Source organism: Sinohyriopsis cumingii, chromosome 6, assembly GCF_028554795.1.
Source record: "Sinohyriopsis cumingii isolate HCF-2022 chromosome 6, ASM2855479v2, whole genome shotgun sequence".
NCBI lineage: Eukaryota > Metazoa > Mollusca > Bivalvia > Unionida > Unionidae > Sinohyriopsis > Sinohyriopsis cumingii.
In genome coordinates, this window is record NC_142966.1 from 76509995 (window position 1) to 76521684 (window position 11690).

The window sequence follows — 11690 nt, forward strand, 5'->3', positions numbered from 1 at the left end:
CCATACGTAAGTTTGCACCTGCAAATAAGCACACTGTTTGCAAACTTTATGCAAGTGAGCAAATATTTTTGCCACCATAAAACTTTTACCAGCAAGGAAATGTGAGGTAACTACTATTTACATCATCATTATCATCACATCTGTAGTAAGACTCAATTTTCTTTTTGAAAACATTATTAACTCTCTGACTTTATGAAAATCATGGGCTGTCTACATTTATTACATTTATTTATTTATTACATGAATGATTCTAGGCCACTTTTACTAGCAGGTAATCTGTACTAACCACAATGTCAAAAATTATGAATAACTGGTGGCCATTAACTCCAAATGTTTTATCAAAACCATAATCCAGTGTCACATCATTGACTATGAAAACACAAATAACTAATAAGCAAGTAAAAGTAAAAAATTACAAAAAAATACTCCTGACCAGTGGTCATTAAATGTGAGTGATACAAAATAAATCATTGACTTCGGATTTAAAAATTATCATACAGTGCACTTGATATTTGTCCTGCACTGCATTTGATTTGGTAACAAACACCATACAAGTTAAAATAGAAAATGAATTTGAATACACAAATAGAACATGACAGAAAAAATATATATTTTATATACAAACACCTAAAAATTATAGGCAATTTTACTTTAAAATTTGATAATGATAATTCACTGAAATGATACAAATCACAGTATGATTTGAAATTTTAGCAAAATCAATTAAATTGGTCAGTATGGATAACAATGCCAGGCTCAAAATATTTTACTGGCATTTATCAGATAAAGTATAACAAAATGAGTAAAACCAATATATATATGTTTCATAAATATATATTTTCAAATAAAAACCTGCTGTGTGATTGCTCCATACCATCACCATGTGACTGCACATTTGATTCAAAAATCAAGATAAAAAAAATTTTAGCATAATTTGCTACAACTTTAATATTCAACCATATCATGATTCGAGATACATTAAAAGAAGAAACAAATATCCCATTAATAACGGGCCTGTAGAACGTAAAACTGTACAGAGCTGGAAAATTTCCTTGCTGAAGAAAAATGCCAGATGAAGAAATTAATGAAATGGTAACACTTGAAGAAAGACTATAATAGACTTATTTCTTGCTACAAGATAGGAATGGACCTGACAATGAAAGAATAGTGTGTCTAAAATGAATATTAGGTTGCATGTTATATGTATTGTAGGTGCTGAAGTACAGAATAGAATGACTATTCATTGTTTGTGTAATGTAAAAATACTGTAAATAATGTTATTTTTGAAAAATGGATATTAGGACTAAAAAATGATATTTGAAAACTGAATTTTGGGACTATAAACAAGGTTAGTTGAAAAGTGAATTTTAAGCATACAATGTTATGACTCAGATGGAAACACATCAATGTTTCAAGTTCAAAAGTTAGACTAAGCTATATAGTCGATGGTGATGGCATTTTTGTTTTTTCTAGTGTTATGGTGATGTAGTGAGTTACAAAAAGAATGTACAAATGTCATATTTATTTGACTAGGAATAAATGTTACTATAAACAATGACTTGATAAAACTCTAACTTGATGAGTTGAAAAAAATTCTTCAGCAATTTGTCAAATGGCAGACAACAAGGAAGACAACTTTGATAAGAATTATGTGGACAAACATACAACCACAATGCCAATACACCTCATATTACAATCAAAGTATATCATGATATAAAATATACAGCTCAAGAAACAAACAAACAAGCATTTAGAATTATGTTTATGGCTCCAGGAGCTGATATACTGAACTTTTTCGAAATCGCTTGATAGTTATTTATTATTTTCTTGCTAAAAGTAAACCTTTAAGTACAACAAGCTAATTTTAGAATTAATATAATCGGATTATCACATATTAAAGAAATAGCTTCTCTAGCTAATGTTAATGCCTGCTTATTACACCGCCAATGCTGCTGCTGCCTTTGTTTCAATAACTGAAACAAATGGTTGGCAATATTTTTCATACATTTTTACAAATTTATCAATGAACAAATCTGGAACCACTGCTACCATTATCGCATGTCATTGTTAATCTCTTCACAAAAATCTGCAATGCTAAAAGAAAACATTTGTGCTGTCATACTAATAGCTGTAAAACTAGAAATTTTGTTCCCTTCATTTTCATTCACTAATCTTTTTAGTATTTTGCCTGGTGGTAACTTTTCGTTAACTCTTGACTCAAAGCTATTAATATTGTTTTCTAATGATGTTTTCTGTATATTTTCAATGACCAATAATCTGTGTTCTTATACTTTCATAAGATTCCAATGACTTATTTATTGTAGCTTTGCTTTTTTCATCTTTTGCCTTGCCAATATCTTCTTTCTATTTTCTTGATAAAATTGTTTTTTAAACCAATGTCAGTTTTCATTATTATTTTTTTTTGTACTTCAGCAGAAGGTCTTGCATATAACCCCTTAATTCTCTCTAACCTTGATCCTTAAACTATTAATGTTTGCATCGCAAGAATAAGATATCTCTAAATCTATTTCTTTCTTTTGAATTTCTGTTTTAAAATCAACATTTCTCTTTTTAAGTCATTATGTATTTCTCCAATATCATTTAAAATTTCTTGGGATAAGTTTCTCCCAACATTTGTTTTAATTGTATTTATAGCTCGTTGTTGACTATAAATCATCACTCTAGAGAATGTTTTGTAAGTAAGAAAGTAACTAAAACACCTTCAATTACAGTATTAATAAATCATTTTTGCCGATTGTTTTTGTTTGGTACTTGATTCTATCCATATATCTCCTTTCTTGTCCCAACCTAATATATGCAATAAATTTCTTCCACCTGTGAAAGAAGCTATTAAAGCCAGGTACTAAGAATTGCATTAGATACCAGTTTTTGAAATTTGAATTTTATATTTTTATTAATGTTTGTTTTCATGTAAACAATAGAATATTTAGTTTTCAGTGTCTTATTTTAACTCTAATTACCTAATATAGAGATTAATCTATGTTTAATCCATGTTGAATATGTTCTTTATAGTCATGAACTCAATCATGCTTTAAAGGAGTTGAAGTTGTAAATCCTTCATTTAGGGGATTATCTAAATATGGTTTTTACACCATTAAGTATATTCATAGACATCTCTTGCATTATCTTCATTTTCATCTTCATCATACATGTAATGGAAATAGATTCTTATTATATGCTCCTTTTTTTCTCTGTTAAATTTACATTGTCAGAATCGTGCAATATTACCCGATACTGAATTCGCGTGCGAATACACATATTGCATTCACGTTCATAAAGTAACAACTTTCTATTGTAAACAAACAATAGACGCAGACGCCAGCACTTTTGATTTGTAAAAAAATCATGTACACTCGCGTAGTAGGCGCTTTGCGTTGTGGTATTTAAATTTGTTTCTGAATAAAGTAAAGCAGATGTTTCGTGGACTGCCACATACCAGCTGCTTTGGCACATTCCGCGTTAACTTTTTTGATACAATGTTTCGGATTTAGTCTAGCTATACAACAGACGCAACAAAGGGTCCTTACAAATAACATACCAGTGACAAGGCACATACTGTCTTCTTTAGCTGGTGATAAGAATGGCAAAAATATATTTAGCTTTACATCCTGAATTTCCTCAAAATGTACTTTCTTAGTTCTGCAAATCCAAATTACATGAGCCATGTCATATGTTCTCAATCTTGATTACACATTTCGACATTGTACTGTAATTTCAAATATAAGTGCAATTACATCCTCCTTACTGCACTCAGAATGAAATAAGCATTAAATTACATAGCGTCTTTTTGATAATTGCAATTGAAAGACTTCATATTTTTCCCATATTATGATTTCAAACGTTCAGTAACAGAAACAGAAACACATTTGCAGATGTCAACACGCTTCTCCCTAGCTTCTTCAATTCGATGTATTTCATGTGGAATTGTCACATATACATCCAGTCAATAATCACGAAATTTCGTAGAATCGAACAAAATACCAAAATCTATTCATTCAAGATCAAATTGGTAAGTTGTTGCAATGCGCATTTATTCACAATATGACTCCAAATTTCAATTTTAACTAAACACGCCATTTTTTTTCGAAAGTTATGTCGAGCGCGCAACTAAGTTCAAATTTATCTGGGCGGAGTTATGTGCGCAGTAATAATGTTGTTATGTAATGATAAATCTGCGCTTGTGTATTTAGTTTGGAATACGGCATACATTCAGTTACTTTGTTTCTTGTAGGGTATTTTGTTAATATAATTATGCTTTAGGTAGAATAAAAAATTGAGCATATAATAATTCCCATTGTAGGGTTGTGATAGCTAATTTCAATATCAAGTACTAGCTCATTGATGTCAAAGATGAAAACCATTATAAATAAATAAGCACTTATTACAAATTGAAGAAGAAAACAACACTTTAATAACTTTGGAAAACTTATTTCATTTTAGATTAAATGGAATGTTGGGAAATTAAAACTGATGAAAAAATGTCTAAGGTTCTTTAATTACCAAAGAAGGTAACTTTGAAAAAGATCAAATATCCTCGTAGAGTATAACTTTGTAAATAACTTGGAAAATGTTTACAAGAATTTAGATAAGAAATAAAGCAGAAAGTTACAAATAGAAAAGTTTTTTACTGCGATAACTGTCGTTAACAAAACATATTTACATGATTGCAATTCCTTAAACAGTATTTATTATTTGCTAGTTAATATAAATGTTGCTATGGGATTAGACGTTTTATATTTGAAACAAGGCACATTTTAAACAATCAAACATCTAACTAAATATCAGAGACAGTGGAACAGATTAACACAATTTACTGCATGCTGACTACAAATAAAGTAAATCCAATTCCTGACAGAAGTCGGCGTGAAAAAGTTAGAAGATACGCTGACTGCTTCCAGTAATAGTCTTTTGCAGTTACAGTGAAAGAATAACTTACAAAAAATCAATAGAAAGGTTATGGACTTAACATGATATGAATAAAGTTAGTGACAAATAAAGTTAGATCTATAATTTAAAAAAAAAAAACTAAGAGCTATTAATCTATTTCTGATTTAAGCAATAAATGAAAAGCTTTAAAATGGATTTAGTAACTATCAAACACTGTTTGAATACAGAAAAGGTGGACGGTGGTGTAATACAGTGTATCCACTGCTGCAACATCAACATCATTAGCCGGAACCATCTATCACTGGGTGTGTTTCCCCTGATGCCTGAACAACCTCCTGATGGCTGGTCGGAAGCGTTGATCAGTAAATACCAGTTGGTACTAGGCAACCAGCTCTTGTCCTCATATTTTATCCTTAGCCAGCTGAGCGCTTGTAGCAGTTTTCCCCCAATGCGTGATTGTAGGGCTCTAGACCAGGGGTGCACAACCAATGGCCAGCGGGCCGGATTCGGCCGGCGAACGTATTCTGTCCGGCCCTCATGGCAAATTAAAACAACATAGAGATCTGTCCCGTGAACAGTAATTATATTACATAGTGTTTGTGACCCTCGAGTAGTCTTAGAAAATGCAATCTGGCCCTTGGCCGAAAAAGGTTGTGCACCCCTGCTCAATTTTGTATTCCTCCTCTAAGGAAGTAACTGTTATCCATAGAGCACTGAGCATCTTCCAGACTTACTGACCAGGAAACGTTCTACTTTCCATTTCCTGTGGGAACAACCAAGATCTGTATCCCCTGTTCTTGAATGTCTCCATCAGCGTTGCATGCGTGGTCAATTTTATTTCATGAGCTTCATAACACCTCTCCTCCCAAGGTACAGTCATCTCAATGGCCACCAACTCTTTAAAATTCGGTATGATAAAAATATTTATGAATTTTGTCGTATTGGGATAAATTTGTTAATATGTATAGTTAAATAATTTACTTCACAAATAAACACTTTGTATGTACCTTTTTTCCTGTCTATATTTATGGCTCAACAACTTTTGAATTTCTTTTTTAAAAAGCAATAAAAAGAATCAAAGATGTTGATGACAAAATTTATATCTATTAAAAATATATTTAAGCTAGTCGTTTTGGTCTTCTGTGTATTTTTAAGCTTCTTTGACTATTCGTTTTATCTCTGTTATAATTGGAACAAAAATTAAAGACGATTGTAAAATTTCCTTCTTTGAAACATTTTGTACTTTTGCATGAAGTAAACTTGATAAATTTTCATATTGATCTTTTTTTATTCAAAATTTTGGAGGAAACTCTTACACATAATTAAAGTCTTGTTAGAGTGACCAGCGGTTTTCCATTCATAAATTTTTTGTGAAATCTACTTTTTCTGATAGAGTATTGTCACATTTACGGGTGATTGTTGTTTTGTTTGTATCCCCTGATTTTCTTATCTCCATTAGTAAGAATAGCAGTAAGATTTCATCATATCACATCGTTCTGTATTGCATGCTCCATTTCATACGATGGCTGAATTTCACAAGGCATATCACAGATAATTATTTAATTAATTTATTTGTAGCATTGCTATTTAACCCATATGACTAAATATACATTTACGTGCTTCCTTTACATAATACATTTTTTTCATAGTAATGCTACAGTGTTCTAGTAATAACATCAGTACTAAAAGTGAATTTAGGACTGTTAATCGGGGTTTGTTTTATTGATACAATATTTTCTTCCGATTTTCAACCATTAAAAGATTCCTCAGATCCTTTCCATTTTACCATGAGTTGAGGTGGAGTGTCAGTCATTAAATATTTCTGTAAGAACGGCGTGTATATCCTCTAACTTTTCTGTTTTCAATTTTCAAGCCTTAGATTATTTTGAAATGCCGTCTATCACTGTCGAAATAAATTTAAAGTCGTAAACATTCGTTTTATATGCTTGAATATCAACGATGTCTGCTTGAAACTTGTCATCTAATTGACGAACATAAACAAATCAATAATTTAATCATAGTTTGGTCTACATGTGTAATGTGTAATCTTTAAATTCATACAATTTAAATCTATTCATTTTTTTTCTTATCCAGCTTAATTTTTTCTACACAATTGATACAAATTTTTGAAAGCAAGTGAACTTTTATGATCGTGGTATAGATGCCCTGCTTAATGTTCATGGTTAGTGTATGTCATTAAATAAAGAAATAATGATATGCATTTTTTAATATAAAAGACCTATGACTTTATCCATATTCTTTGCATTTGTAAGATAAAAGGTCAAGACACTTTTTATGGTGATATTAGATAGCTGTTTTAGAAAATAAAATTGCTAAGTATCGTAAGTCCCCCCCCCCCACCGTGGGTAACATTTTGAGGAATAAACCACTTTTCATCTACAGGGGGAGGCGGCATCTCCTTTTGCAGAGTTTACCCTTCTTATCTGTCTCGAGATTTGTTTCCATATTAGTTTTTATTTTGATTTAGTTTCTTTACTTTTCTGCATACACGAAATCACCAGATTCTGTGTCATATTTTATAATGCAATAGCAATATTATTGTATTTTGTTTTGAACTGATTTTAATTTCAATTGCGCAGGTGTTTGGATCTGTTAGTATGCAGCTAGCTCCTAAAGATGGTGCTCAATACCATATGAAAACTATTTTAGGCACAAAGAGAGGTTAGGTATGACAACTTTTGATTTATAAATCTAAACATTATGAGGATACATGATTTCGGTCACTTTCTAACACTATTGATCATATTCTATATCAATATTGATTTTCACTTACTGACTGACGTAATTTATATTTTATAACTAGTTTTATCAATGATATATACGTATGTACAATCATAATAATTTTATATACCTTAATTATCTAGGTTATATTTTTAATAAAATTTTAATATGATTTCTTATAGTATACGTCGAGACAAACCAGGCCAATCTGTTATATAGTAAGTTTCTTTGTCAAGTAAGCAGATTATTTCGGATACAATTAGTACCTTTAATTTTTAATGATATACATACTTACTATATTCATAATACAGACATTTTACTTACCTTTGTTAATTCATAAATAGCGCTATAGAATTCTTAAACAGTACTCCAAGACCAGACGAACGATACGTGTATTAGCAACACAGAAACAAAACCAAAGGTCAAAGTCTTTATACGTCAATTAAGTACCGTCTAAATGAAACAAATGAGTGTCAGTTGTGAGGCTTGTCTAACAGTGTGCTTATGCCTAAAATTGCATAGTTACTGGATTTAGTGACTAATAATATTTTATCTGCAAAATTTCGTTATAATAAAGATGATATGCCTCTTTTCCTTGCGTCATTTATTACTGTAGTGTTTGCGGGACAATGTAATTTTTCAGTACTTAAAGGGAGACAACTTATTAAATGACTGTTCCCAAGATAGAACGTTCTGAGCTTTAAAAAAAAGAAAGTTGTTTTTGTTTACCTGTTGATGTTTTAAACCTTCCGTGGTCGTCTTTTTTCTAAACAAAAGTTATAAAAAGGGGTTGTTGCTTTATTTCTTTTGTGGTTTTTCGGAGCCGGTGATGTACAGAATTTGAGAAGAATAAAAAAAAGTTGGCATATAAAGACTACACTTCGGAAAGCCGGATTTATCCTAGATTTTTTTTGAATAATTTAACAAATTAGGACTCTCATCTAAGAATATTTAAAATTAGACGTCACAAAATATAGCATTTGGTTGGGTGAGGTTTTTCATAATCCTTGATGGTTAATGACTAGTGGAAGACTTTGAGGTTTTTTTTAAATGACCACCGACCCATGGCTTCTTTGCAACAATTAGCTTTGATAACCACTAGCATGGGTATTTTAATCTTTGAGGATCAGGGGTTAGTGGCTTGGGTTTTTCATAATCCTTGATCTTTCAGTGACACTGGCCTACAGTGTGTTTATTAAAAAGAACATTCAGGTTTAGTGGCCCACTTTTTCATAATCCTGGACGTTTGTGGCTGACAAAACTGGTTAGTACCCGGTAGTGAAGATAGTTGGCCTAGGATTTGTAATAATTTGTTTAATATTAATGGTCTAGAATTTTGTAAGAAAGGTGGATTGTTAGTATAGACTAGTAAAGGTAAGTGGCCAGGGATTTTCATATAATTTTGCCGGTTAGCCCAATGATTTCTTTTTTTAAAAATGTATGGATATATCGTGGTCTACATGTTGTTTGTTAATCAAAAACAGAATAACAGCTAATTCTCATTAATTTGCTACATGATTGATGGGTAAGGTTTCAGTTAACGAATATACAACATGACCTTCCAAAGGTCTGCTAGCTCCGCATGATCATTTTCATTTCCTAGACTTCAAAGGTAAATTCGAAAAAGAAAACTAGCCAAAACATTGGGTTTTTCTTCCTTTAATATTGTATAATTCATTTATTACACTTTCAGAAGTTGGTATTATCCACTCCAGCAAAATACATTTTCACTATTTTAACTACAGCTAAATTAGTATACTTTGGACTACTTCAGGTTCATTTTTCGAGCACATGGAAGCAGCCATTTTGATAAGCTCTCTGCCTGAGAAATTACCTCATGTAAAGAAATTTCAGTCACAGCACGTGAGAGTAGCAAAGAATATTTCAACATTCTCTCCACTGTGTGTGCTACCAGTGCAAACAACTTTGCCTTATCCCGGTTCTTCTCTCAGAAGTACGTATTAACTGAAGAGCGGAATCTATGTAGTGGCCTAGAAATGTTTAAGGGTTAGTACCAAATAGAAAAAGAAAAGTAGCCCAGGATAATTCATAAAATCTTGTGGGCTTAAGATTTGTTATATATAGGAAAAGTTTTTCGGAGACACAGGCATTGGCACATGATGGAGACAAGTGGAGGGAACTGGTCAGATGTTCAGGAGCACAGCGCCTCGACGACCGCACTAGGCCATGGGACTGATGATGATGATGATGATGATGATGATGATATATATATATAGGCCATGGGACTGATGATGATGATGATGATGATATATATATATATATATATATATATATATATATATATATATATATATATATATATATATATATATATATATATATAAAGAGAGAGAGAGATGAACGGTCACATAGTGGTGGGATATTTTATTTTTATTTTTTTAAATACGAAAACTGATTTAAAGGGAATAAGCCGGTTAGTACATGTTAATTATCCGAGGATCCATGTCTTTCGTACTACTGTAAAATGTTTATATATTTACGTATGAGATATACGATACAATGATTGCGTGCAAATCCCATACTTACTAAATATATTTTATCAAACTCTTTGTTCAGAAGAAGCCAATCTGCAAGAGATATAGACTATAAAATAAGTATTGGATACACAAACATGTCAAACGTACAGATTTCACGAAATATTAATCTACATACCTTAATTTCGTTTTCAATAGACTGACAGTATCTTAGTCAACAATTCAAGGGATTAAATAAAATTTGGGATAATTCTCTAATCTATTCAATTTCCGATTATAATGGTACACCATTTGTTTTTAAAAAAGTCACCAAACTACTGAAATAAGAAGTACAACAAAATCATTATAGGGAAAGGGAGTTTGATAAAACAAGAGAGGTGTGTGTGTGTGTATGTGTGTGCGCGCGCGCGCGCGCACGTGCGTGCGTGCGTGTGTGTGTGTGATCATCATAACAATATACAATAAACTCAATTTGAAAATCTGAGGTGGATCAAGTTCCAGAGATCATCGTGATTGTAGTACACAAACATACATACACCGTACTCTCTCTCTCTCTCTCTCTCTCTCTCTCTCTCTCTCCGTCCGCCTCGGATGCGATAGGTCGTGGGTTCGATCCCCGGCCGAGTCATACCAAAGACTTACAAAAATGGTACTAACTACTGCCTCGCTTGGCGCTCAGCATTAAGAGGTTAGTGTAAGGACTGGACGACTTGGCGACATCACTATAAACTGCCACAATGCAGACATGGTAGCGATATGATTGAAAATTGTTAAAGCTAAGTTAAAAATCAAAATCTCTCTCTCTCTCTCTCTCTCTCTCTCTCTCTCTCTCTCTCTCTCTCTCTCTCTTTTTCTTACATGGAAACATATAAACCTGAATAGCCTCTTCCTTTCATGGATAGTCTTTTATTTCCCGCTTCTTATTTTTTCTTCATGAGTCATGTACAAAGTGGACGAAAGTAATCTCTGTTCACTTTTCTTTATATGCGTAGACGTTGTGGGTTTCTTCTTTTTCTTTCATTTACTGAAATAGCAGTGTACATGTTATAAGTTCACATTCACTCAAGCACAAAATAATCCAATTAATTCGCCGATGATCGTTTTTAAGAAGGTCCAAAGGTCTCAAAGGAGTTGATGTTTAATGTTTAAGGGATTACTTTCATTTAGGTTATTTTTCTTTCTTTCACATAATATAATGATTTACAAAGTAAACTAACGTCCGTCAGATGGACGTATTTGGATTACATTCAGTTTCTGCCTCATTTAACAAGTTTCCCCAATTTGAACGAAATTATAAAAAAAAATCTCATGAAAACTTCTGATCATGGCTGGATTGCGATATATGTACATGGCGACAACGGAAATTAAACCCAAAGAGAAGAGAACCTTGAGGATTTTGTATATCGACAAAAAGGAAGGAAAAGAAAAGAGACGTAAGAACTACTTATTCATCAGAAAGTGAAGACCTAGCAAACATTTTATATAGCTGATTTATTGATCTTTTATACACATTTATATATCCTTACCTTTAGCAAGGTACATAAT